The sequence below is a fragment of the Macaca thibetana genome, chromosome 3, assembly GCF_024542745.1.
Source record: "Macaca thibetana thibetana isolate TM-01 chromosome 3, ASM2454274v1, whole genome shotgun sequence".
In the NCBI taxonomy this organism is placed as follows: domain Eukaryota; kingdom Metazoa; phylum Chordata; class Mammalia; order Primates; family Cercopithecidae; genus Macaca; species Macaca thibetana.
The window spans coordinates 116,795,907-116,817,908 of NC_065580.1; the positions used below are offsets into that span (position 1 = coordinate 116,795,907).

Here is a 22,002-nt window from a genome sequence, read left to right on the forward strand (position 1 = left end):
TTAGCTTGTAAAATTTTTATTTATTGGAAAGAGGAAAAAAAATTATATCTTATATTCTTCAAAACTTTACATGGATCAAGACCCTTCAGTATAAATTCCTAAAATCTGTTCCATCTGCCCTCTTATTTGTGATGACTATTTCCCCCCTCAAGGAATTATCCCTCGTGTCTGGTTAGGGGAAGGGCTCTACTGTACAAGGAAAGAAACTTACTGAAGCGTGCAAAGTCAGAAAAATAACATTTTAAATAGTACCACTTGCAAAAGTGAGAAAGACTACTAGCCTGAGCCCAAATTAGAGCTTGGACCCATAGACGACTCATGGTTTGAACTTGCTGTTTTGCAGCCTAATGGGTGTTGGCCTTTTGTCTTAAAGACCACGAATGCCTGCCAGACTGACCGTGGCTTTTATTTTCTCATGAGGTTCATGCATCTAGAAATCAGAGACTATCAGAGCAAGAAGGTCCCTCTGAGGATGTCCAGTCCTTCTGAGCTTTGCTCTGAGTGATCTTGCATTTTGGTGCTCCAACAGTCTCCCTGGGGCCTGTGTCATGAGGAGACGCCAGGGCCACGCAGAGACAGGATAGGGGAGAGCTGGGGCCACACACGCCTGAGGGGTTGTATTCATCACTTCTGTTGTGGTCACATAGCAACATCCAATTTAGCTTGAATAAGTAATTCTGCCACTAAAGATGGTGTTGAAAACCATGGATCTCACAGATACTCTCAGATGGAAACAAAAACCCAGTGATTTGAAAGGATTCCCCCAAATTCAAAACTTATGTGCTTTATCTGAGTGTTAGCGGCAGATGGTCATAGCTTCCCCAAACTGCAGACCAGAGCTCTTCGACCACATCACACTACCCTAGGTTACCCATTAGCCAGAGACTTTCTACTCAGCCCAACAAATGCTGGGCTGAGGACCAGATGTAGGTAAGTATGCCTAAGCTTGCCTCTCTGAGAAAAGGATAAGGAGTTTGGTTCAGCAGCATGATATTTTGGTATTGGGATTTTCTGGGATCTGGAAAATTCATTTCCAAAATGTCTCCCCTATAGAACTTTGAAGATGTGTCAGACTATGTCTTTGTCATAAGCACTGACTCCTCCTGGATGCTCCTGGAACAAGCATCCTAACAGCCTGCAAACTTCAGGATGCTATGACCAGGCTTGGAATATCTTCCCTGTGATGTGGGATGCAGTTGTTCCCTTCATTCCCTCACAAGTCGCATGGAGTGGAGGCCAACTGTTCCTGTGATGCAAAACACAAGCCTGTTCGCATCATAGCTGAGGAGTCCCAAGCTCGGGGAACCCTACTTTCAAAACTGGGCTAGAAACAAACTTACCCCAGTGCTGGGATAGGACATTATACTTATTATCCCGGACAGTAAGCAAACCAGCCCTTTGCTTCAGAGGGATACTCTGTGTCTATCTTCAGAGGCTGTCACCTATACAACCCTCTGTGAGAAGGCAGTCTAGAATCAAAGCTATCGGTGCTCACAAGATGAGCAGAAATATGAATGACCCTGGAGAATCATCTCCCAAGAACTCTGCCTGGCTTTTCCAAGGTTTAGCTTTAATAGTTTTAACATGTGTTTCCTCTGCATCTAAACGTTATCAAATCATGTCAGGACTTCCAGTATATTAGCATCTCAATTACACTTGCCTCTTTTAACCAGCATTATCACAAAAGTACTTTCCCAGAGCACGTGTCCTGGTTTTGATTTGAGAGGGAGAAAAAAGAAGTCACTTCAGAAACATCTAATTAGCCTCAAGTCTTATAGACTCAGCCACATACTTCATATATTCACTGAAATATTCAAGTTCAACCTGAACTCAATCATCCCAGTAATCACATGCTCAGTGTTCAAAAATATCCTTGGGGAATGCAAATGCTCCTAAACACAGATCAGCTTCAAAATTGCTATTGTCAGTCATTTGACGTTAGTAAAATGCTCCAACATGCTTGATCACTTCAAGATTTTTCAGTAAAGCCTCTGTCTTCAGTAAAGCCTCTGTCTGAAAATCACTTATCTGTTTGTCTTTGAATTTGGGTATGAACACCCCAAAGCTTTACTATTCCAGTGTTCTCAAAATTGCTAAAGGTTGTTTTTGTGTTGTAATTTAAATATTAAAACAGAATGGGACAATTTTATTTCCTTTCTTCTTTCTCTTCTCCATTTAAAAAAATTGGCAGGGTAGGTTGGAAGGATGGGGGTACAAGCATTTGTAAATACTGTGTGCCAGGCTGGGACATGATCAAATAATTCTGTTGTAGTTGATTTTTTTCAGCTTGTTATAGAAAACAAACAAAAAAATTAAAACAGATTTTGTGCTGTCTTTTTATGAAATTTAAAAATAGTTTCTTTTTTTCATTGTATGGAAGCATGCCATAGTTATGCATGTTAGGAGAATGTGTTGCTTGTTATAATTTCCCAGGCTATGTTAAAGAGAGAAAAACATGATTAAGTTAAAGAAAGACTGAAAATGTTGTAGCCCTTGGGCCTGCGTAAGGTACTATTTCATTAACTTAAACAGGATAATTTCTTGTAATCAGAGCCAGTCATGGAGCTTGAGATGGATCAGGATCTACCCGTGTGATTAATCTAAGAAGATAATGCTGTACAAAGTCTCTCCTAGGACTTGGTCACGCCCACCTGTATGGGGACTAATATAGCCTCATCTCTTCCCAAAGCATGTATGTCTTTAGGGGGCAGCAGTTTTCTGCCCACACACCTCAAACAAAATGTTTGTAAAGGAAAGGTCCAGTCTCTTGCCCCCAGGTGTAACCTAGAATTTTCTGAATGGCCTGAACTACTACTCTCATGTAAATTTATAAAACTGCATTTTCTGCAGATGTTTTTCTCCAGTCTTCCAACATAACCCATTCCCTGACCTTTTACTGTGATATTACAGGTAGTGTTGCAAAGTTGATCTGCTTTGAACAACCTGATAACTGCAGCAGCCAGCACAGAGCCTTGACCATAGTAGAAATTTAGTAGCAATTTTTTAAATAATCAAATAGTATTATTCATTCTTCGATTTTAAAATTTAAAGTGAACTTTAATATATCTAGCTATGCTATATAGTCCTCTTGAAACATTTTTAGAAACAGGAAAAATGACACATTAGAAGTTTAAGTGAATCTTTTTGGAAATAATGCCTTTAAATACATTTGTGGTTTTTAAAATAATCATTTAACACTACAAGAAAATAAAACCACAGGTTAATATCCATCACGAACACAGACACAAAAATTTTCAACAAAATATGAGCATACCAATTCAACATATTGAAAATATCACACACCATTACCAAGTAAGATTTACTCCTGGGATGCAAGGATGGTTCAACATGTGCAAATCAATCAATGTGATATACCACATTAATAGAATGAAGGATACAAATCACATAATCAATCATCTCAATATATACATAAAATGCACTTGACAAAATTTAATACACTTTCACAATAAAAACTCAATGAACTAGGTCTAGAAGAAATTTACTGCAATACAATAAAGGCCATATATGAGAATCCTGCAGCTAACATTATCTTTAATGCTGAAAAACAGAAAAACATTTTATTTAAGATAGAATGAGACAAGGATGCCCACTCTTGCTATTTCTATTCAACATAGTATTAGAAGTCCTAGCCAGGGAAATTAGATAAGAAAAATAAATAAGAGGCATCTAAATCAGGAAAGAAAAAGTGAAATTATCTGTTGAGAAATGAAAAAATAAAATTATCTTATATGTAGGCAACCCTAATGACACCACTAAAAATCTGTTAATTATAAACAAATTGAGTAAAATTGCAAGATTTAAGATCAACATACAAAAATCATTTGAGTTTTTATACACTAACAATAAACTATCCAAAAAGGAAATTAAGAAAACAATCCCATTTCTATAGCACCAAAAAGAATAAAATATCTAGGGATAAACTTAACGAAGAAGATGAAGGATGTATATTGAAAACAATAAAACATTTATAAAAATATATATATTTTTTCATATATATATATACACACATATGAAAGACTTAATATTGTTAAAGTGTCTCTACTGCCCAAAGTGTTCTACAGAATTATTGCTATCCCCATCAAAATTCCAAAAACATTTTCTATAGAAAAAGGACAAAAGCAATTCTAAAATTCATGTGGGGGACCACAAAAGACCACAAATAGCCAAATCAATCTTGATTAAAAAAGAACAATGAATATTATCTCACATCTATTAAAATGGTTATCAAAAAAATAGATAAGTGTTGGCAAGGATATGGAGAAACTGGAAACCTTGTACACTATTGGTGGGAATGCAAAATGGTACAGCCATTATGGAAAACAATATAGAAGCTCCTCAAAAAATTAAAAATAGAACTACTGCAGGGTGCAGTGGCTTATGCCTATAATCCCAGCACTTTGGGAGGCCAAGACAGGTCAGGAGTTTGAGACCAGCCTGGCCAACATGGTGAAACACCGTCTCTACTAAAAATACAAAAATTAGCTGGGTGTGGTGGCAGGTGCCTGTAATACAAGCTACTTGGGAGGCTGAGGCAGGAGAATCGCTTGAACCCAGGAGGCGGAGGTTGCACTGAGCAGAGATCGTGCCATTGCACTCCAGCCTGGGTGACAAGAGCAAAACTCCATCTCTCTCTCTCTCTCTCTCTCTCTCTCTCTCTCTCTATATATATATATATATATATATATATATATATACACACACACATATATGTATATAAAACTACTGTATAATCCAAGAATTGTGCTGTTGGGTACATATCCAAAATAATTAAAATAAATATATTGTAGAGATATCTGCCCTTCCATGTTTATTGTAGCTTTATTCACAACAGGAAAATATGGAAACAACCTAAATGTTTATTGACTGATGAATGGAAAAAGAAAATGTGGTATATACATGTGATGCAATAATATTCAGCCTTAAAAAAAGAATGTTTTGTTATCTATAAAAAAAAAAAAAAACCTGGAGGGAATTATGCTAAATGGAAAAAGCCACAGGCTGAAGAGATGGGGAATTGAGGATTTGTTCAATGAGTATAAAGATTCAATTATTCAAGATGAATGCATTCTAGAGATCTTCTGTACAACATAGTGCCTACATTTAACATTGTGCACTTTAAAATGTTACTAAGAGGGAAGATCTCATGTAGTGTTCTTGCCACATGGACACAAACACACACATATATGCATGAACACACATATATGCACACACACACAAACAATCATAAGGACATGGGGAAATTTTTGGAGATACTGGATAGGTTTTTTTCCTTGATTTTGGTGATAGCTTCACAGGTCTATGCATATGTCCAAACTCATCAAATTGTATACATTAATTATGTACAGTTTTGTTCTACATCATCTGTATTAGTCTGTTTTCATCCTGCTATAAAGAACTATCTGATACTGGGTATTTATGAATTAAAAATTTTTAATTGATTCACGGTTCCACGGGCTTAACAGGAAGCATGACTAGGAAGCCTCAGGAAACTTACAATCATGGTGGAAGGCAAAGGAGAAGCAAGCACATATTACCATGGTGGAAGAGAAGAGAGAGAGCAAGCAAGTGGGGAACTGCCACACACTTTTAAACCATCAGATATCGTGAAAACTCACTCACTATCATGAGAACAGCATGGAGGAAATCCACTCCCACAATCTAATCTCCTCCCTTCAGGTCCCTCCCCTGACACATGGGGATTACAATTTAACATGAGATTTGGATGGGGACACAGAGCCAAATCATATCATTCCACTCCTTGCCCTTCACAAATCTCATGCCCTTCTCACATTTCAAAAACAATCATGCCTTCCCAACAGTCCCCCAAAGTCTTAACTCATTCCAATGTCAACTGAAAAGTCCAAGTCCCAAGTCCCATCTGAGATAAGGAAAGTCCTTTCCGCCTATGATTCTGTAAAATCAAAAACAAGTTAATTACTTCCAAGATACAATGGGGATACAGGCATTGGGTAAATGTTCCCATTCCAAATGTAAGAAATTGGCCAAAGCAAAGGGACTACGGGCTCCATGCAAGTCCGAAACTCAGCAGGGCAGTCATTAAGTCTTAAAGCTCCAAAACAATCTCATTTGACTCCAGGTCTCATATCCAGGAATGTTGATGCAACAGTGTGGGGAGGTGGGGTCCCAAGGTCTTGGGCAGCCACCAGAGAGGCTGGGACTACAGGTATGAGTCACCACACTGGGCCTACCTAAAGATTAATAATCAGTCTATGCCCCAAGCAATCCAAGCCATAAGCAGTGTCTGAAGATTAGGTAAAGGTGCAATGTGCCTGCAGATGGACCTTAAGTCCATTTCTGCTACTTCAAAAGTTATTGCAGTGAGCTTCAGTTCTAGCCAGTGCTTTCCATACAAACCTGCAAATATGTCTTTTTTCTGAACTTTAGGTCTATGGAGAAAAGACGGAAAGGCCCAAAATGACTGCTGAACATGATATATAATGACAGCTGACACTTAAAGACTCTGTTAGCCCCTGGTATCAGGAAATCCAGGTGAAGTAAAGGCCCTGATTATGCTAAGGGTTGCAAGGATATCCAATAATATTTGAATTTCAAATAAACAACAAATAAGTTTAACATAACTATGTTATAAATATTGCATGGAACCCACTTTCACTAGAAAAATATATCTTTAACTGAAATTCGAATTTAACTAGGTATCTTGTATTTTTATTTGTTAATTCTGGTAACCAATATATCTTACATGAACTCTTGCAAAAGTATCCAAAACGCATTTCTGATCACATGTTTCAAGGGCTGCTTCTTGCTTAAGAAAAGACCTCTGGTTGTCCTGGAATTTGAGGTGCTTGTAGGTCTGCTGTCAGCTCAACTTTGCATCTTCTTTCTCCAGGATGCCCCTCCCACACCATTTTTAGTCACGCAAAATCTCTTGTACTTTTGAGCAGGTCATATGTTTCTATGTTTCTCCATCTTCTTGAAGACTGTCTTCTCACTTAAGTGGCCATTGCTCACTTTTCTCTTTGTAGAAACTGTCTTCAAAATCTAGGTCAAATATCATACATCCATGATTGCTTGACTGGCTCTCCAAAGCTCAAATAGTAATTTTTAAAAATTTAATAAACTCTGTCTTCTTGTCTATGAACAGAAATGCATCATCAGTGCTGAGTCAGAAGGACTAAAAGATTTAAAGTTTCAGAAGCCCTGGGACATCTGGGAATGGGAAGGCCAGAAGAGCACCCATCAAAAGTTAGGGAGGCTGACCTGAGGGCCTCAGACTGAAAACACCAAGGCAGTTGGTTCTCATGAGCTCTCTGGGGATGGGGACTGTGAGAATCCCCATAACTGGCGGGAGCTCCTACCAGCTCACTCAAGCTACAGCCTCAGGCACATGGCCCTCAGAGCCATGCTGGCCAGCCACACAGCCCTGCATATTGTTCCCGAGAATGACTGCTCTTTTCACACCTGGGGGAGTGCCTCTCATTGGTCCACTCAAATGTGGAACTGCGGGTAGAAGGGATATTGGGCAATGCAGTTCCCAACTTGTTTTTGGCATACAGAAAGGGTCGTGGCAGGGCCGGTCTACAGAATGCAATTTAGCATATCACCTTTGCTTCAAAGACATCATCTTGACTTTTGTAATTTTATTAACTGGATTTGTAGACTTACCTTGGATGGGGATGGCATCTTACATATTCTTTGATTTGAAATTCCCAGCATAGTGCTTAGCAAATCTTCAATAAATGAACAAATAAATCAAACTTAAAAGTATAGCAGAAGACCTAGAGTCTATCCTCAGCTCCACATATTATCCTTGTTATTTTGCCAAAATCACTAATTACAAGCCTTTATATTTGCATCATTAAAACTATATAAACATCTCCATCCCACACACGCATACTTTTTTTAAATTAACAGTTGTGAGTGATATCACTCTGTAAGTGATAGAGATAGTTCTGTAGGCTGAAACAGCTGTTTAGAAAAATAAGATCTCTTTTAAAAAAGATGTTAATAATTTTAATTATACCACATTTAAGCAGCAGAAGGGGGATTTATTTTGCCCTCTGCGTTATAGTTTCCTTTTGTATGATGTTACAGCCATTTCTTAGTAAATAAATGAATTAATTCAAAATTATTGCTTTAAAATTATGATTTATTGCTGCCATAGACAATTATAAAAGCCATGTACCCATGCTTCAAAGAGTAAACACAAGAGGAGTTTTCTCCTACTGTGACAATATGCTACATTTGGAAAAATCAAGATGAACAACTTAATAAACCTTTGAAAACTGTTGCCATCACTTTTGGTCACCATCACTGTACAGGATTATTTGCAGGGCTTCTGAGGTACACTACTTATTTTCCTCTGCTTTCATGCCATCAGTTACCTTAGTTTGCCTTCATTTACTGAGTAAGGTAAAATGCTACCATAAACGTTTCTCATGATCTATGTTATATGCCACTGGTATAGTTGGCAGAGGACACGACCTCACAAGGGAGGTGGCCTGGGTATTAACATCATTATTGGCTCAAAGAAGATGCTTTACCTTCCTTCCAGTTCTTAGCTGCTTTTTCATCTTGAAAATAACTTCATTCAGATAATAAGGATTCTAATATTCTGTTCTGCTCAAACTTTTTATTAATATACAAATTATAACTTTATATATTTTGTACCACTGGATAGAAAGATATAAAATGTGTTTTAATAGGGTCTGGAAAATCACAATTACTGTTATTTCATAATTCAGATTAATTGCAGAATCAGATTTCCCAGCAATAAACTAGTAGTTGAAAGTGAATGAGGAAGTTAACTTCATGGAAACGATGAAATAAGAAGCCCCATCAATTGATTTCTCCATGGAAACAATCTTGAAGCTGACAAGAAACTGACCATATCAGCTCTTTCAAAATTCTCAGATCTCATGGAAACCTCACAATACCAAGGGAGTGTTTAGTGAAGAAAGAGGCTTCAAAGTCTCATTAAGATATAGTTATGTCCGTTTTGTTTACCTATCTAACTTTCCCTAATCCCTAGGCTCATGGCAGCGCCCCTCAGTCTGGAGTGGCTTTGCGGGAAGCATCTGATTAAAGAATTTAAGACATATAGTAGCTATTTATAGAGCTCTGGAGCATGGGATCATAGATGAGGCAAGCAACAGAGATTACCACAAGCCTGGGAAGAAGGAGGCTGAGAAGGAAGCTTCTTTGGGGAAACATACTTTGAAGGGTTTCCAGATGTAACAGGAAATATGAAGTATACTATTTATGCTCAGGACTGGTCATACACTCAGAAAAAATCTAAGAGTACCCTAGTATTGTAAGTCTAATATTGGGCTTCATGTAAACAGAAAGTGAAGGCTAAGGCAGAGTCACACATGGCTTGACCTAAAGGATTACCTCAGCTCAGAGCCTGTCTTCAAAGATTGGGAGACCTTTTTTTTTCTTTTAGACTCCAAGCATTTCATCAACTCTCTCTCAGGTAACTGGCTAACTGATGAGATAATAGAATAGAAACTTTGGTGGCAATATATGAGAAGAAATATAATATTTGCAAAAGTAGTCTGGAAAAGTCACTGAACAAATAGATTACTGCAAACCTCAACAATACACAATAGCAAATTCTGAAGTGGAGGAAAGACTAATTTCTAGTATTACTACATTCAAAGTGCCAAATTTCAACCAAAAATTATAAGACCTATAAAAAAATTGGAGGCTGGACATGGTGGCTCATGCCTGTAATCCCAGAACTTTGGGAGACTGAGGCAGGTGGATCACTTGAGGTAAGTAGTTCAAGATCAGCCTGGCCAACATGGTGAAACCCCATCTCTACTAAAAATACAATAATTAGCCAGGTGTGGTGGCACACACCTGTAGTACCAGCTACTCAGGAGGCTGAGGCAGGAGAATCATTTGAACCCAGGAGGCAGAGGTTGCAGTGAGTCGAGATTGTGCCACTGCACTCCAACCTGGGCAACAGAGCGAGACTCCATCTCAAAAAAATTAAAATTAAAATTAAAATTATGGCTCATTCACAAGAAAAAAAAAGAAAGGAAATTTACAGAAACTGTATCCAAGGAAACTCAGGCATTTAACTTACTAGACACTTTAAATCAACCATCTGAAATACGTGCAAACACAAAGAAAAAACAATAAAGAACTGATGAAAACCAGGAGAATAATATATAAACAAGTCAAGGATATCAATAAAGATACGGTATAAAAACAAACAAGATTGAAATTTGGATACTAAAAAGTATAATGACTGAAATGAAAAATTCACCAGAAGGGTTCAACAGCAGATTTGAGTAGACAGAAGAAATAATCAGTAAACTTAAAAATAGGACAACAGAGATAACTCACTGTGAAAAGAGGAAGCAAAGCAAGCAAGTCTCTGTAGGATAATTCATTGGTTCTTTTGGTCTCAGGCCACCATTTTGTAACTTGCTCTTTAATACGCTGCCTTTATGACTTGAAAGAATTAACGCATCTTCAAAATTCTGCTCTGTACCTAACAGCAGAGTCTGAAAACATAAGAATTATAGCATGCTTCCTCTTTTTGTCTCTCTAAAGCCCTTCTATGAAGTAAATACATCAAATCTTTTCCATCAAAGTTGAAATGGCTTGCCATGGGTCTAGATAAGACTAGAAACTGGACTACCCAAATTTCTATTATAAACTCAAAATCTAAGTATTGCTTTAGACCTATCCACAGCAGCTTTGTGTTCAGAAGTAGGAACAACTTTGTCAAAGTGTTCTAGCAAGTAAGATTGTTTTAAATAGAAAAGAATGTATTCTAATGCATCATGATAAAGTGATTAAAAATTTACATTTTAGTATATTTCTGCCGAATTTGACTCTCTATGATTAAATTGTCTTTCTTATACAGTTTTGGGAATTTTACAAAATATAAGATTGTCATTCCAGTTCTTTACAGAAAAAAAGTTTGATGGGTAATTTCCATGCTCTTCTTTATTATCAGAAAGACATGATAATTATTATCATTGCTTCTTTTAGCAACTTTAATAATAAGACAAATATTTTCAGTATTTAGTATGAGCTACTTACTGTACCAATTCCAGGCAGGTATGGTTTTCTGTAATTCTAGTGGGAACATAGGGAGGAAAGTTAACTGAATTTATATATGAGGAAATTAAGGTGAACAACTTAAGAAATTAGCTCAAGTATACACAGCCAGAAAAATGACTGATCCAAAACGTGAAATTAGACCACCAAATCCCTAGGTCATGTTCTTTCTGTTAGGCTTAATAACTGCCAAAATGCAAGCCCTTACTTTGCAGTCTTTAATGCAGATTTTCTTTGCTATATTTAAACCTTATAGACGTTACTGACATCAGATGAAATTCTGTCTTCTCCCTGGGCAGAGAAACACTTTTAAGATATTCCCTAAATAATAGATGAGCACAAGGCTAGATGCACAGCACTCAGACAGAAAGAGAAGACAAAAAACATTGCGGGCCAACTCTGTAATTGCACCTAAGTCATCTCAACAACTCCTCACAGCACATGACACTACAGCTGAGGAGACTAGGCTAGAGTTCCCCCAGAGCTTACTAAAACCTCTAAGTTCATGCCTGTGTGTCCTCTTGCATGTGTGTGGCTTGGGGACTAAGGTGTCCAGGGCAGGTGGGACAAAGCAGGAGGAATCACTTTTGATTCTAATCTTTTTCTACTATGCTTTTTTAATTTGCTATGATGAACAAATCAGAATTACTTTTAGAAAACAACGCATTTTGGCCGGGCGCGGTGGCTCAAGCCTGTAATCCCAGCACTTTGGGAGGCCGAGACGGGCGGATCACGAGGTCAGGAGATCGAGACCATCCTGGCTCACACGGTGAAACCTCATCTCTACTAAAAAAATACAAAAAAAGCTAGCCGGGAGAGGTGGCGGGCGCCTGTAGTCCCAGCTACTCAGGAGGCTGAGGCAGGAAAATGGCATGAACCGGAATGCGGAGCTTGCAGTGAGCTGAGATCCGGCCACTGCACTCCAGCCTGGGCAACAGAGCAAGACTCTGTCTCAAAAAAAAAAAAAAAAAGAAAAAGAAAAAGAAAACAATGCATTTTCTATTCTACCTCATTTCAAATTGATTAGTAAAGAGGAAGATCAGCGGTCACGTGATCTCTTTGAAGGGTCAAAAGAACTGAACTGATCACAAATAAGTAGCACAGTTATTTCAACAATTTCTCAAACACACTGGCAAGGTTTGGGGCCTTTCATTCTAGTGTTTATTAACTGGTCATTAAAACAACAGAAAATACAAATGAATTAAACCAAATATCTCAAACAAGCTCATGGAGAAAAGTTCTGTGTCATTGTATTAAAACCTCACATTTAGTTTTTTGATACAAGTTTTAAGAAGCAAGGAAATATTTAGAGAGAAATTTAACATGTTTAACAACAATTTGTGGAAACGTCGCAATATCAAAAACTTAACTTAGCACTAGAAATTTGTAATTATTTTCCTGACCATTAATTTCCACACTAACAACAGACAGTAAAAGTAAAAGACAGATACTCACCAGCAAGCAGCTCAAGGTAGAATGGGAAGGGATGCACCAGAAATGGTGAATAATAATAGGAGAGAATTTTTAGATAAGTGAAGTAAATTGTGCCTCTTTCAACCTTCTCAAACTTTGTTGTGTTTTTAATGAAATTCTAAGTATCAACCCCTTCAATCATATTTCCATATAGTAATGTAACAAATGTTTTTAAAATTTACGAAGCTTCTTCCCAAACTGCATTTCCAATTAGTAATTAAAATCAAATTATTTTCTCTCTCCTAATACTTTATCTTCGACATGACTTAAAATTAAATATGAAAAATAAAAGCATAAAAATCTTATTTTTAAAGAGGAAAAATATTTTATAGATATTGAATATTTTCAATAGAAAAAGATCTTTACATTTAAAAAATAGAAGAAATCACAAAAGATAATAATTCTATACTTTAACATAAAACTTAAAAAGTAATATATAAACTTACAGTTTCTAGTCTAATAAGAAAGGAGTTTAGAAGCCACCACTCATACCCACGCAACTAGAACAAAGCTGAACAAACTGAAAATCAATAATGTTTTTTAGATCCATCAGATAATAGAGGCCATAGGGCACACTGCCTGAAAAACTGGAGAGGCAGGTACCAAGAATCATAGCCTGCTGGGGCAGAGGCTCACAGCTGAGCTAATACTTGAACTGCAATTAGCAAATACTGGCGACCCAAAGTGGAATAGCTTGAAAGTTAAAAACACCAGGGGACCGAATATTAGAGGAATCCACACACTTTCTTGCGTTTTACCTCCAGGAGCCCCACCAGGTTCTCAGAATTATTACAGAAAAATTCCCCCAAGCTTCCAGCAGAGGGGAGGAAAAGTAACCATTGTGAAATATGCTCAAAGAATTCTTTTTTCCTTAACAAAGTCCAGCCCACAGACAAACTATTTCACTCAAGACCAACAACTGACTTGGGTCTTACTAGCCTTACAAATATGGGGGAATAAAAATATCCATCTCAATCCCTGCTAGCTTTTGATTTGGGGAAAGGAAAATACCAAAATCTAGTCATTTCTAGCCTTCTTTTCTTACCTAAATGGAGGTGGGAGGGAACTAGGAAGTAATTCTAAAGGTCACAGCCTAGAGGCACTGATCTCACTAAGAGAGTAAGATTGAATGATGGTATTACAGGAGACATCCCCCTCACGGCCTCCACATCAGTTAGCCTTTTGTATAATAACAGGGAATTACAGATAAAACAACCACAAGGTTAGGCCGGGTAATCCCAGCACTTTGGGAGGCTGAGGCGGGCGGATCACGAGGGCGGGAGATCAAGACCATCCCGGCTAACACGATGAAACCCCGTCTCTACTAAAAATATTAAAAAAAAAAAAAAAAAAATTAGCTGGGCATGGTGGCGGGCACCTGTAGTCCCAGCTACTCGGGAGGTTGAGGCAGGAGAATGGCATGTACCCGGGAGTTAGAGCTTGCAGTGAGCCGAGATCGCCCCACTGTACTCCAGCCCGGAAGACAAAGCGAGACTCTGTCTCAAAAAAAAAAAAAAAAAAAAAAAAAAAAATGACCACAAGGTTCAAACCCTATATGAGGAGGATTCTCCAAGACAACGGAAAAGATAATCCAAAATACTAGACAAAATGTTAGCTTCTGGCACCTAGAGCAAGAGAAAACAGTATACACACCTACAATTGAGCCAGATAAATGTAAACCTCATACGAAAGGCCTATTTATTTCAGTTCATTTTACCTGATACATTAGGTCTGGCTCTCAAAATAAAGTTACAAGGCATGAAAAAGGCAAAAAAACAAATTAAAAAGCAAAACAAACTAAGTAAAAACAAAACAAAACCAAAAATAAAAACAAAAAACCTTAAAGACATAAAATATCAGAATCAGACTCAGATACACCAGGGATTATAAAACTATCAGTACAGGAATGTAAGTTAACCATGATGAAAATATGCTAAGGATGCTATTGGAAAAGTGATCAACGAGCAATAACAGATGGAAAAAGTAAGCAGAGAGATGGAAACTGTAAGAAAAAATAAAAAAGAAAGGCTAGAGATTGAAAAAAAGAAAAAAAAGTAACGTAGACATGAAGGAAGCCTTTGATGGGATCATCAGTAGATGGGACACAACTGGAGAAAAAAATAGTGAACTTGAAACATGTCAATAGACACTTCTCAAACTGAATAAGCAAAAGAAAGAAAGACAAAAAGAAAGAAACAATAAGAAAACAGAGAACAGACTATCCAATAACCGCTGGAAAAGTACAGAAGGTGTAATAGATCCATAATGGGAATAGCAAAAGAAGAAAGAGAAAAAGAAACAGAAAAATTAGTAGAATTAATAATGACTTCAGTAATGGAGAATTTTCCAAAATTAATGACAGATACCAAACTACACTTCTAGGAAGCTCAAGGAAAACCAAGCAGGATAAAGCCTTTTAAAAAAAAAAAAAAAAAAAAAAAAAAAAAGCATCTAAGCATGTCATATTCAAACTTCAGAAAAATCAAAGAGAAAGAGAAAATTTTGAAAGAAGCCACAGATGGGGAAATGCCTTACCCAGAGAGGAGCAAGGAAATGTATTATGTTAGAATTCTTCTTGGAAATCATGCGAGCAGAAAGAGGAGTGGAGTGAAATATTTACATTATTGAAAGAAAAGACACCCACTTGAAATTCCATATCCAGTAAAATTATCCTTCGGAAATGAAGAAATAAGGATGTTTTCAGGAAAAAATTGACAGAATTTGTCACCAGGAGGCCTGCCTTTCATGGTATGTTAAAATAATGTCTTCAGAGGAGGAAAATGATACAGGTAAGAAACTTGTATCTACATTAATAAAGAAAGAGCATTTTTTAAAAAATCAAGAAAGGGCCTTGTGTGGTGGCTCATGCCTATAATCTCAGCACTTTGGGAGGCCAAGGCAGGCAGACTGGTTTGAGCTCAAGAGTTTAAGACCAGCCTGGGCAACACAGCAAAACCATGTCTCTACAAAAATACAAAAATTACCTTGGCATTGGTGGCTCGTGTCTATAGCCCCAGCTACTCGGGAGGCTGAGGCTGGAGAATCACTTGAGCCTGGGAAAGCAGATGTTACAATGAGCTGAAATTGTGCCACTGCACTCCAGCCTGGGCAATAGAGTAAGACCCTATCTCAAAAACAAAAACAAAAACAAAAACAAAAACAAAAAGACAAACTAAAATCTTTTATTTTTCTTATTCTTAATTAGTGTAACAGAAAATTTTTTTTTTCAAAATAGTATTAGCAACAATGTACTATCTAGTTATCACATAGATAAGTAAAATGAGTGATGGAAATACTATAAGGAACAGGAGAAAAATTTAGGAATATGCAGTTACAGGTTAGCTGCATTATCTAAACATCAGTAGATAATCCAGCATTAATTATCAGTAGATAATGCAGCATTAATTATCAGTACATAATGCATGCTCTCAAATTATAGCATTATTTGAGAGTGGAGTTAGATTGATTATAAATGTATATTGCAAATGCTAAGGCAACAAGTAAAATGAAATATAAAGTAAACAAAATAAAATAATAAATTAAATTAAATTATAATTAGTATGATAAAAGAGAATCGATAATGGAGTCATATGAATCACTCAAGTAAAACCAAAAAAGGCAGAAGAAAAGAACAGAAGACCAAAAAATAAGAAACAAACAAAGAACAATGGCAACAAATAGAAAACAATTACAGGTAATGTAGATATTAATCCAACTATATCATTAATCATAGTAAATACGAATGGTCTAATATATCAACTACATATACCAACTAAAAGGCAGAAACTTTCAAAGTGAATAGAAAAACAAAAGCCAGCTATGTGTTGTCCATAAGTATATAAAGCCACAAAAGAGTTAAAAGGAAAGGCATAAGGAAAAACATACTATGATTACAATAATCAAAAGAAATCATGAGTAGCTCTATAAGTCTCAAACAAAGCAGACTTCAGAGTAAGGAAAATTATCAGAAATGAAGAGGGACATTACATAGTGATAAAGTAGTTGACATGGTTTGAATCTGTGTCCCCACAAAAATCTCGTCTTGAACTGTAATATCCACTTGTGGGGGATCAAGGGGATCTGATGGGAGGTGATTGGATCATGGGGGCAGTTTACTCCATGCTGTTATCATGATAGTGAGTTCTTCTGAGATTTGATGGTTTAAAAGTGTGTGGCAGTTCCCCTCTCACTCTCTCTCTCTCCCTCCTGCTCCACCATGGTAAGATGTGCTTATTTCCTCTTCACCTTCCACCATGATTGTAAGTCTCCTGAGGCCTTCCAGTCATGTTTCCTGTTAAGCCTGTGGAACTGTGAGTCAATTAAATCTCTTTTCTCAATAAATTACCCAGTCTCAGGTAGTTTTTTTGTAGCAGTGTGAAAACAAATATAGTGGCCAATTTCCCAACAAGTCATAACAATCCTCAATGTGTGTGCACCTAAGAACATAGCCTCAAAATATTTTAAGTGTAAACAGAACTGCAAGAAAAAAAATAGACAACTCTACTGTTATGGTTAAATCTTCGATGACTCTCCATTTATAATTAACAGACCCAGCAAGCTGAAAATATGTAAGGACAGAGTTTAAATGAACATCACCACCAATCAATTGAATCTAATTGATATCTATAGAACACTTCTTTCAACAACAGCATAGTACAGACTCTTCTCAATCTCACATGAAATACTCACCAATAAATTATACCAATACTATTCAATCTCTTTTAAAAAATATGAGAGTAATTTTCTTAGTAATTAATTCTATGAAGACAGCATTAGTCTGGAAGCAAAATCAAGCAGAGACATTACAGAAAAGGAAAGCTATAAGCCAATATTTCTCATGAGCATAAATATAAAAACCCATAAATTGATAGAACATAGATAACAAAACATTAGCAAATTGAATGCAACAGCTTATACACCATAACCAAGTGGAATTTATCCTAGGTTTGAAAAGCCCTTTGAACATTAGGAAATCAATCAATTTAATCAATAACATCAATATACTAAATAATAAAACATATATTCATTATAAAAATAATGCAAAAAAAGCATTTGACAAAATCCAATATTAATCCATGATAAAAAACTCAGTAAGGTAGAAATAGAGGTAAATTGCCTCAACTTAATAAAGAACATTCAGAAAAACTTACAACTAACATCATACTTAATGGTGAGACACCAGATGCTTTCCTCGTAAGATCAGGCTAAAGCAAAGATGTGCCCTTTCATTGATCTTAGTCAACATCATACTGGAAATCCTACTTAGTGAAACAAGAAATAAAAATAAATCAAAGGTATATAGAACAGGAAAGAAAAAAAAAATACCATCTTTGTTTGCAGATGACATAATTGTTTATGTACAAAATCTCAAAAAATGAAAAACCAACCTAGAACTAATAAGTAATTATAGTAAGTTTGCAGGTACAATATTAATATACAAAAGTCAATTCATTTCAAAGATAATTGATATTTAAAATTTTAAACTACAACAGAACTTACACTAGCACAAATAAATGAAATCCCTGAGTATTAATCTAAAGAACTATCTATAATATCCATATGAGGATACTATAAAGCTCTGATGAAAGAAATCAAAACTCTAAATAAATGGAGAGATAGTCCATTTTGAGAGATAGAAAAACTTAATATTGTCAATATATAAGTTCTTGCCAACTTGATCTATATATTCATTGTAATTTCAACCAAATTTAAAAGGTTTTTTGTGTCTATTAACAAAGTGATTCTAAAGCTTATATGAAAAGGCAAAAGACCCAGAATCGCCAATAAAATGCTGAAGAAGTACAAAATTGGAAGCCTGACACTCCCCAACTTTAAGACTAACTAAAAACAATGATAATCAAGGCAGTGTCATATTGGTGAAATAGTAAACAAATAGATCAATGTAACAGAATACAGTGCTCAGGAATTGACTTATACAAATACATTCAACTAATCTTTTACAAAAGGGTAAAGGTAATTCAATGCAGAGAGGATTCAACAAATTGAACAAATGGTGCTGGAAAAACTAGATATCTATATACAAAAAATAAATAAACTTAGATACAGACTGCACCTTTTTCAAAATTAACTCAAAATGTATCATAGATCTGAATGTAAAATGCAAAATTATGGAACTTCTAGAACATAATGTAGGAAAAATGCAGGTGCCCTTGGATTTGGTGACAGTTTTTTAGATACAACACTACATTTCATGAAGTAAAACAAAAAGGCAAGGTGGACTTCATTCGAGTTAAAAATCTCTACTCTGTGAAAGATAATGTCAATAGAATGAGAAGACAAGCCACAGACTGAGAGAAAATATTTGTAAAACACTTATTAATAAAGAATTTGCATCCAAAATATGTGAAAAGTTCTTAAAACTCAAGAGTAAGAAAGCAAACAAGTCAATAAAAAATGAAAAAGAAATGAACAGAAACCAAAGAGGATATGCTGATGGCAATTAAGCATATGAAAAGATGTCAAACATCATGTATCATTATAGAATTGCAAACCAAAACTATAATGAGAAACCATTACACACCTATGAGAATGGCAAAAACCCAAATAACAGCAAACACCAAATACTGGCAAGGTTGTAAAGGAACGGGAACTCTCATTCATTGCTGGTGGAAATGAAGGATGGTCCAGCCACTTCAGAAAACAGTTTGACCATTTCTTAAAAACCAAACATATTCTTATCACACAATGCAGCAATTACACTCCTTGGTATTTATCCAAATGAGGTGAAAAACCTGCGTCCACAGAGAAACCTTACAAGGATATTCATAATTGCCCAAACATGAAAGCAAACAAGATGTTCTTCAGTAGGTGAATGAATAATCTGTGTTACATCTGTATATTGAATGTTATTCAGTGATGAGAATAAATAAGCTAGCAAGTCATGAAAAAATAAGAAGTAACTTAAATGGCTATTACTAGGTGACATAAGTCAGTCTGAAAAGTCTACATACTATACAATTCCATTTTAGGGCAGTAAAATTATCGTGTATGATACTACAGTGGTAGGTACATGTCATTATAATTTTGCCAAAAGTTTTAGGACTGCACAATAGGAAGACTAAACCCTAATATGAATTATAAACCTAAGTTAATAACAAACTTAAGTTAATAACAATGTAATGATATTGGTTCATTAATTTTAACAAATGTTAAACTATAATAGTTGCGGTGGTCAATTTTGTGTCAACCTGACTGAGACACTGCGTGTCCAGTTATTTGGTCAAATGTTGTTCTGGGTGTATATCTGAAGGTGCTCTAGATGAGAACATATGTGTTGGTAGATCGAATAAAGTACATTGCCCTCCCCTCTGGGGATGACCCGCATCCAATCAATTGAAGGTCTGAATAGAACAAAAAGACTGAGCAAGAAGAGATTCCTCCTGCCTGGCTGCCTTAGCCAGGACATTGGTCTTTTCCTGACTTAAACTGAAACATGGGTTCCTTTTAGGTTTGAGTCATAGGCTTTTGGACTACAACTTACACCCTCACCTCCTCTGGTTCTCGGGCCTTTGAACTTGGGCTAGAACCACATTGGCTCTCCTGGTTCAGGCTGCCAGATTCAGACTAGAATTACACCATGACTTTTCTTTGTCTCCAACTTGCCTGGTATATATCTTGGGACTTCTTTACCTCCATAATCGTCATAATCACTTAAACCAATTTCTTTCTTTCTTTTTTTCTTTTTTCTTTTGTTGACACAGAGCCTTGCTCTGTCACTCAGGCTGGAGTGCAGTGGCACGGTATCAGCTCACTGTAATCTCTCCCTCCCAGGTTCAAGTGATTCTCCTGTCTCAGGCTCCAGAGTAACTGGGATTACAGGCACAAGCCACCAGGCCTGGCTAATTTTTTTTTTTTTTTTTTTTTTTTTTTTTTAGTAGAGATGAGGTTTTCCTTTGTTGGCCATGTTGGTCTCAAACTCCTGATCCTAGGCGATCCACCCACCTTGACCTCCCAAAGTGCTAGGATTACAGGCATAAGCCACCATACCCAGCTGCCAATTTCTTACCATAAATCTCTATCTATACATATATACATCTTATAGGTGCTGTTTCTCTGGGGAACCCTAATACACCAATGCAAAATGTTATTAATAGAGAAATTTTGTGTGCAGGAGGGAGAGCTATGGGAACTCTACAAGCTTTCTGCTCATTTTTTTTTTGTAAACCTAAAGCTCTTCTACAAATGATATGATTAATATTTTTTAAATGTAACATACTTTTTTAAATAAAGGAGACACAAACAGAAAAATATGTTAATATCTACTATTTAAAAAGTTTTTTTTTTAATGTTTAATTTTTTTTTTGGACAGAATCTTCCTCTGTTGCTCAGACTGGAGTACAATGGCACAATCTTGGCTCATTGCAAACTCTGCCTCCTGGGTTCAAGCAATTCTCCTGCCTCAGCCTCCTGAGTGGCTGGGATTACAAACGTGGCCACCATGCCCTGCTAATTTTTGTATTTTTACTATAGACAGAGTTTTGCTATATTGGCCAGGCTAGTCTCAAACTGCTGACCTCAAGTGATCTACCCACTTTGGCTTCCCAAAGTGCTATCATTACAGTGTGAGCCACTACACCCACCCAAGTGTCTTTAATATAGAAAAAAAATCAAAACATTTGAAAATAAATGAGCAAGGTATCCATATTTGAGAACTTGGAGCAACAGAGTGAGCTAATAGGGAATGGCTTCTCACAGTAGGGCACACAGAAATGCTTCCCACATTAGAGCCAGACATCAATTTATAACTGAGCCTAAAATAAGTCAAAATGAAAACTCAAGTATAGGAGAGAAAAAGAAAGAGGGATGAGAATCAGGAGGTGAGCATGCATTCATCATTCATGCGGGAGTTCACAGAGAGGGCCTTCTCTGAGACAGGCCTGCACGGGGTGTACTCCTCCTTTCAGGGAAGAGAACATTGCCAAGGGCTACAGATGTGGGAAACACACACCCAAGGCAGGCTTAACCTGCTTTCTCTCAGTGAGAAGTGGAACAGAATTACTCTCACAGAACAAAGAAAGTACAAGAAGTCCAAACTTCTTTACAGTCTCAGGAAGTAAAAAAATAAGTAATCAGACATTAGAAGCAGAAATTCAAGGCCTGTGCCACCACCTGGACAGGAATTCAAATTTACACAAACTCTCCTGGAATACAACCATTAAGCCAAAGAATTAACAAATAATCTCATCCAGGATGTGCAAACTGCTCGGTGGCATGAAGTAGCAAAGGCAGGTTTGCTCCACAGAACATTTTAAACAGCCTGGGGCACAAAGACTTCTTGCAAACAAACTGTACCTCCAACCATGCATTCATAATCCAAAATGATAAAAACTCATGAAGAAACAGAACATTGCAAAGAAGACTTGGGGGCTGGAACAAACATGTGGGTCATGACTCCAAGAATAGAACATTTAAGAGTAATCAGACGAAAAA

General features: G+C 36.6%; 1 long non-coding RNA gene across 1 annotated transcript; it reads right to left on the reverse strand.

Annotated features, from left to right (window-relative positions):
- Window positions 1-4,914: 4,914 nt before the first annotated feature.
- On the reverse strand, window positions 4,915-15,313 carry LOC126951444 (uncharacterized). The gene is made up of 3 exons (XR_007724477.1): window positions 15,197-15,313; window positions 10,357-10,517; window positions 4,915-7,134 (listed from the first exon to the last, which is right to left on the reverse strand). It is a non-coding gene; the product is annotated as an uncharacterized LOC126951444 (long non-coding RNA).
- Between the last annotated feature and the right edge of the window lie 6,689 nt (window positions 15,314-22,002).